General features: G+C 46.3%; 1 pseudogene; it reads right to left on the bottom strand.

Moving 5' to 3' along the window:
* Window positions 1–5,754: 5,754 nt before the first annotated feature.
* LOC111534924 lies at window positions 5,755–7,153 on the bottom strand (annotated as a pseudogene).
* Window positions 7,154–7,161: the final 8 nt, after the last annotated feature.

Here is a 7,161-nt window from a genome sequence, read left to right on the forward strand (position 1 = left end):
TCCAGCCAGCAGCTGCTTTGCCATGTGGCCTCTGATGAGTCTCTCCAATCTCTGGACCTCAGTGTCCCCCTCTCTGGAAAGAGGTCAGCAGTGGGGACCCTGTCAGCCCCCAGAACACTGCTTGAAAGCAACTCAAGGTGGCCTGGACACTCGGACTGACCATTATGAGGACATTTCTCAGAGCCAGGGGCTGGGACAGAGCCAAGCTCCTGCAATCGGCTGACTGCTTGGGTCCCTCTGTCCCATTGCCCAGGGCACCCTGGACCCCACACTCACGTAGGCTGCGTGCACTGCCGCTCGGCGCTCTGTACGCCCACGCCACAGCTCCAGGAGCAGATGGACCAGGCGCTCCAGCCGGATCAGCCACCATCCATGGCCTTGGACCCACAGCCCACAGACATGCACTCCTCATTGAGACACCACTACCAAGACAGATGGAGGTAGAGCCACCCCACCCCCCAGCCTATCATCCTCACCCTAGTGAGAACAAGGTGGGTGGGAAGGCTGAGAAAGGCACAGAGGGGAAGGATGGAAGGTGAGAGAGGCCCCTTTACAATCATCACAATCATCTGTGACTCAGACCACAGGGAGGAGCTGAGCAGGGAGTAAAACAGCCCACGTGCTGACTCAGCTGAAGACACCCTGGGGAATCATGGAATCAAGTCCTGGCCCCAATGCCTCTGCTTTGCAGATGGGGCCTTGGGCTGTAGAGAGTGCAGGGCTCTGCTAGGAGCACAAGCAAGACTGTGAGCCGGGGCTGACCCCAGGGCCTGGTTACAGCAGGTCTGGCCCCTCTAACACCCACCGCCGGGACTGGGGACATCCCTTACCTTATTCTCCCCACACTGGGTGCCGTCCACGGCTGCATCCAGCTTGGCGTGACAGGTGGTCCCCACAGAGCACCAGAGTGTGTGGCAGACATTCTGCAAGGAGGAGGGCATGGGCCATACCCTCACCCCCTCCCAGTGCCACCACCCTCCCTGCCCCCTCCCTGTCTCCAAGGGTCCCCTGGGCACCCCTCCACATGGCAGGGACCCACAGACCCCCAGAGGTCCCTTCTTGTGTGCTTGCTCCCACCTTCCTCCCCGGACCATGTGGTGGTGTGGGGCGCCTGGGGCTGCACTCCTCAGAGCGGTCCCCAGCTGTCCACACCTCTCCCGGCCCAGCCCCTCCTCTGGAAACACTCCCGTTAGAAGATCACTTCAGGCAGTCTTCTCCAGGATAAATAGACCCTCCCCACTGGGGTCCCTTTTCCCTCTTATGAGCCAGCTCCAGAGAGGCTAAGAGACTTGCCCGAAGCGTCACAGTTTGTCCATGGTTGACCCAGAATTCAGAGCTGGGTCTGTGGCCGCCCATCCCTGGCCTCTCCCACAGGTCACTTGACATCTCACAGTATCACTCGGGGGCACAGCCCAGGCCAGGTGAGGTTACTCCCGGGCTGGCATCCATGGGCTGGTGAGAGCTGTCCCCTGAGCCCTCCTGCTGGGTCCCCACACCCCCTCACCCACACCCGCCCCACTCACATCCATGTCCTCACAGAAGGCAGAGTAGGCTCCGTACTGGAGGCGGCACTGGTGGCTCACATCATAGAGGACGCCAGGTGGCACTGAGGAGAAGTTGATGATGTCCTTGGCAGGAGGGTCATCCAGGCACAGGCCCCACCCATGGCTAGAGATGGGATGGGAGGATGGAGGGGGCGCAGCCTGGAAGACCCATTGGAGAAGCCTTGGTGGGGCCAGGAGAGGAGGAGAGGTGGGAAGGGGCACAGAGTCCTACAACTGTAGGAAACTCTAGCCTCCCCTCTCTGCTCAGCCGATCCTCCACCCACAGCCAGCAGCAGAGGCCCTCCCAGCCTCTCTCATCTCACCTCTTGGGCACTCCAGCTGGCTAAACAACCCCAACCCCAATCCCAGGCCTCTGTACACACTGCCAGGGCCCTTCCCTCAAGGCCTCCTGAACCACAAAGTGTAGGTGGTAAGTCACCCAGGTGCCGAGGCAAGAGATTGAGGGCATGAGCTGTTCCAGTATAATAAAATATATAAAATAACAATAGTTGTACTAGATATAGATAATAGATATGACTATGTATGAATATCATTAATCATCAGTTTGTAGCAATTACTCTTTACTCCAATATTATAATAATCCTTGCTCTACAATTATAACCTAGGAAAAACCAGGCCATACAGAGACAGGAGCTAAGGGTACATAGTGAGAAGTGACCAGAAGACAAGAGTGTGAGCCTTCTGTTATGCCCGGGCAGGGTCACTACAGGGCTCTTTGGTCTAGCAGTAACGCCAGAATCTGGGAAGACACCTGTTGCCAAGTGGACCATGGTCTAGCGGTAGCATCAGTGTCAAGGAAAAACACCTGCTACTTAGCAGACCAGGAAAGGGAGTCTCCCTTTCCCCGGAGGAGTTCAAAGAAGAGTCAACTCCTCCACCTCTTGTGGAGGGCCTGACATCAGTCAGGCCGACCCACAGTTATCCGGCGTCCTAACTATCTCTCTCTGATGCTGTGCTTCAGTGGTCATGCACCTAGTCTGCCTTCATGTTCCATCCTGTACACCTGGCTCTGCCTTTTAGATAACAGTAGTGAATTAGTGAAAGTACTAAAAGTCTCTGATATGCAGAAATAATGGTGTACGCTGTCTCTTTCTCTCTCCTCTCTTTCTCTCTGCCTCGGCTGCCAGGCAGGGAAGGGCCCCCTCTCCAGTGGACACATGATTCACGTGACCTTTTCAATCATTGGAGATGATTCACACTCCTCACCCTGCCCCTTTTGCCTTGTATTCAATAAATAACAACGTAGCCAGGCATTCAGGGCCACTACCGGTCTCCGCGTCTTGGTGGTAGTGGTCCTCTGGGCCCAGCTGTCTTTTCTTTTATCTCTTTGCCTTGTGTCTTTATTCCTACAATCTCTCGTCTCTGCATATGGGGAGAAAAACCCACTGACCCTGTGGGGCTGGACCCTACATATGGCACCCAATGTGGGGCTCTCCCTCGCTGTGTGAAGTTGCACCCTGAGTGCAGAATCAGCAGAGGATTTTGATGAGAGATTCCTGAGGATTGTGGTCAACAAGCTTGGTGGTAAGCTTGAGCACTCATAGTATTCCGGGGACACCATGGGACAGGCCAGTACTAAGAACTTGGCTTATTTAAACTTTATAAAAACCCTCCTGTATTATCTCAACCCTGTCCCTGTTCAGCCCTGCTGTAGGGCTCTCAACCTTCTGCCTGTTTGGCCCAGTAATGAGGCCCTCAACCCTATCCCTCCACAGCCTCGTTTTCTCATGCCTGTTTCTTTTCCTCTGAATCAGACTTGGCTAGAGTCACAGGCTCCCTTGAAGCCTGGCTCTTTTCCTAAGTTATAATTGTAGAGCAAGGATTATTATAATATTGGAGTAAAGAGTAATTGCCACAAACTAATGATTAATGATATTCATACATAATCACATCTATTTATATCTAGTATAACTATTCTTATTTTATAATAATTTATTGTACTGGAACAGCTTGTGCCCTCAATCTCTTGCCTCGGCACCTGGGTGGCTTGCCGCCCACACAGCCCTGTTAAAATGTTTTTTGTGTGAGTTCCCGCATAGTATTTCAAGGTGGCCTAGCAGGAGAATGAATCAGGGATTGCTAGCTTTCCACCAACATAGCTTGGAAGTTCCTTTAACTCTTTCACAGAGATAGAGTCCCTCTGTACCTAGTTTTATGCTGTTCCCACTTTCCCGTTTTTCTTGGAAATTTCCAACTTATCTTCCAAGATTCAGCTGCCCTGTCTATCCTGTCCATAAGGAAGACTTTCCTGAACTCCTAGGCTGAATGTCTTGCATTGTTCCCTGTTTCAATCTCTATTTTCACACCTGTTATACCGAGTGTTAGATTATGGGGAAACACCATTATTCATCTTCAGTCTTTATCCCATGGTAAATTGCCTCTGGAAACTCTAGTAGATGTCTTATTAAGGGTGACCTTTGTCCAGAGAGGTGACCACCCCGTTAAATTACAGAGGGATTTGAATATCCAGCATTGGAATATAGGCCAGGATGACAGAATGCTGTAGTATTCCCTTACTTTTAATTCTGATTATACAATATTGTTTTGTATTTAAAAAGTAAGAACATCTACTATACATAAGTAGATGTATACATCTACCTATACATAAGGTAAACCTAGACAAGATTTTATTAAAATGCTCTCTTCGAAAAAAAATTAGGTACAGAAATGATTTCTTGAAAATCTATTCCTTTTATTGATTTTATTAATGTTGCATAGAAATATAAAGTTTCACACACCATACTTTTACTAATAAATGTAAATAAGAACAAATTACTTTTGAACGATTAAAATAACCAAATATTGGCCGGGCGCGGTGGCTCAAGCCTGTAATCCCAGCACTTTGGGAGGCCGAGACGGGCGGATCATGAGGTCAGGAGATCGAGACCATCCTGGCTAACACGGTGAAACCCCGTCTCTACTAAAAATACAAAAAATTAGCCGGGCGAGGTGGCCGGCGCCTGTGGTCCCAGCTACTCGGGAGGCTGAAGCAGGAGAATGGCGTGAACCCGGGAGGCGGAGGTTGCAGTGAGCTGAGATCCCGCCACTGCACTCCTGGGCGACAGAGCAAGACTCCGTCTCAAAATAAATAAATAAATAAATAAAAATAAAATAAAATAAAATAAAATAAAATAAAATAACCAAATATTGATGATTTTCAATAGAGCAGTTTTGGAATAACTCTGAAGCCATGAAAGACTAAAATTCACTTTATGCTAAAATAAATCATATTCTCCCATAATGCAATTATTTAATTTGTTTTTTTAAAAAAGAAACCACCCAATAAGAGTTTAATTCATTAGGACATTTTTAGCATTTCTCAATGCAATAGAGTGTTTCTACTATACTTCCTGGCATCATTCCTGTACTTAGCACTTATCTTCACACTGGAAGAGGTGAACCAGGTGATTATGCCCCCTGCTGGGGCTGGTTCTGCCTCTGAACAGTGACTTGGCATGGCAATTAGGTTCAAAATTACCTACATTTACCCTAAAGATTTCTTCAGAGCTGTCAGTCTTCCTGAAACTTCCTAAAACTACCCTACCAAATACTTTTTCCTTTCTGCAATACTGTTACTCAAACCACTGTATTTATCCCATTCCGAGCTTTCCATTCTCTGTTAACAATTTCTCAGGTGTTCATGAAGTTTTAAAGGACAAGACTCCTCTCAGAAGCACATACTACTGAGAAGCTCAAAGCAAATTAGGCTATTTTACAATCCTTGCTACAGGCCAGAAAATGAGGATTGAGTAAGTAATTTTCCTCATTTGAAAAGGAGAAAAAGGAGATTGAGTGATTTTTTTAACAATCCTCTACATTTATCCTTGTACTTTAAGGACTAAAATGTACCATATAGTCTGATGCTCAAAACCAACTCTTTTTGAGAACAGACATCATTTTACAAATAAAGATACTGAGGCTCAGAGTCACTGTCTAAGGTAATACAAATAGAAATCTATATTATTAGAACTTGAACTCAGGCTGGGTATAGTGGCTCATGCCTGTAATCCCAGTGCTTTGGGAAGCCAAGGCGGGATTCAAGAGCAGCCTGGCCAATATATTGAACAGCCTGGCCAATATAGCAAGAACCTGTCTCTACAAAGCATATTTAAAAAAAAATAGCCAGATGTGGTGGCACACCCTTGTAGTCCCAGCTACTTGGGAGGCTGAGGTAGGAGGATCACTTGAGCTCAGGAGGCTGAGGCTGCAGTAAGCATCACGTCACCAGACTCCAGCATGGGTGACAGTGAGACCCTGTCTCTAAAAATAATGATAATTAGTTAGAACTTGAACTCAAGTCCTTTGATTCCCAGCACACAGAGCCTTTCCTTGCCACACCACAGTGCCTCTTGCTAACCTGAACATGGTGAGGAGCAGTGCAGCAGTCTGTATACCACCAACCAAAACTTGACTCAGTAGATGCTATGTAGATGCACGGAAGCCTGAGTAAAATGAATCCTATTATCTTGGAAGAGGAATCCACATATCATTTTCAATGTTGTTCTAGATAATTCTGATGTGCTTGATAAATGACAACTGGTATATGAATAACCATACAATTGCCATAATTATAAACAGAATTACAAATGATAATAGACTAGGGACAAGCTACTAAGCAGTATGTTGAATATTAAGAGTTCACATGGGAATGTATATTATTGAACCTTCTGAAATGCATATTAAAGAACAATCTTGATTAAAATATCAATACAAAATGGTTTTAAGATTCTGAGTTTTTATAATACATTTTCCAATTTTCTTGTTTAAAAATATAAAAAATGATTTATTATATCCTTTTTTTCACGACAAAAATTGAGTTTTCTCTTGGAGAAACAATTACTTGCTAGTAGCTTCCTTTTAAGCATATTTTGGTTATCAGAAGAAGGTCTTCACTGTGGGAGAAATTTTGTGAAAGAATTTATGACCTTGGGAATTGGCATTTTCAAAAATATAACCTGGAGGAGACAAGTAACTTGCTGGGCAAATTTCCTGTTTTTTTTCGGTGTGTACTCTACAGAGTACATGGTCACATCATCAAATGGAACAGAACTCTTAAAAGCAATATTTAAAGGTTTGCAACTCTCTGTTGGAATCAATTTGTGTGGCACATAGTGAGATCTGAAAGTGCTCAAACCATCAAATTTTCCAGATGGGTTGGGAATCTGCTCCTGCTTCTTAATAAGTCCTTGATGACAATTTTCCCATGCTGGAAAATCTTCCTTCATGGTGCTTTTTCCTGGGAAAGGAAAATTGTTACTTTTTCTATGAGAAACTGGCCTGATGGGAACTACACGGTTGGCCTGACATGGAACATAGTCAGGATGGCTTGTGCTGTTTAATAGCATGCTACCTGTAGGAGGCACATACTCTGGTACTTTCTTGACCTCAGGTGATGGGATTTCCCATGGTTGAAAACATTCACGGAATTCAGTGTTTCCTTCAAACTGAGCATTCTGGGTCACTCTGGTGTGTACAGGTCTGCAAATTTTTGCAGTTTCACCAATAAGACCCTGCAAGTCATACCGGTGAGTTGTGAGACCCTCAAAGCATTGGTCAGTTGATTTGCAAACTTCTTTTGGCCTTTCAAACTTGAGTT

Source organism: Piliocolobus tephrosceles, unplaced genomic scaffold (genome assembly GCF_002776525.5).
Source record: "Piliocolobus tephrosceles isolate RC106 unplaced genomic scaffold, ASM277652v3 unscaffolded_15621, whole genome shotgun sequence".
Lineage (NCBI taxonomy): Eukaryota > Metazoa > Chordata > Mammalia > Primates > Cercopithecidae > Piliocolobus > Piliocolobus tephrosceles.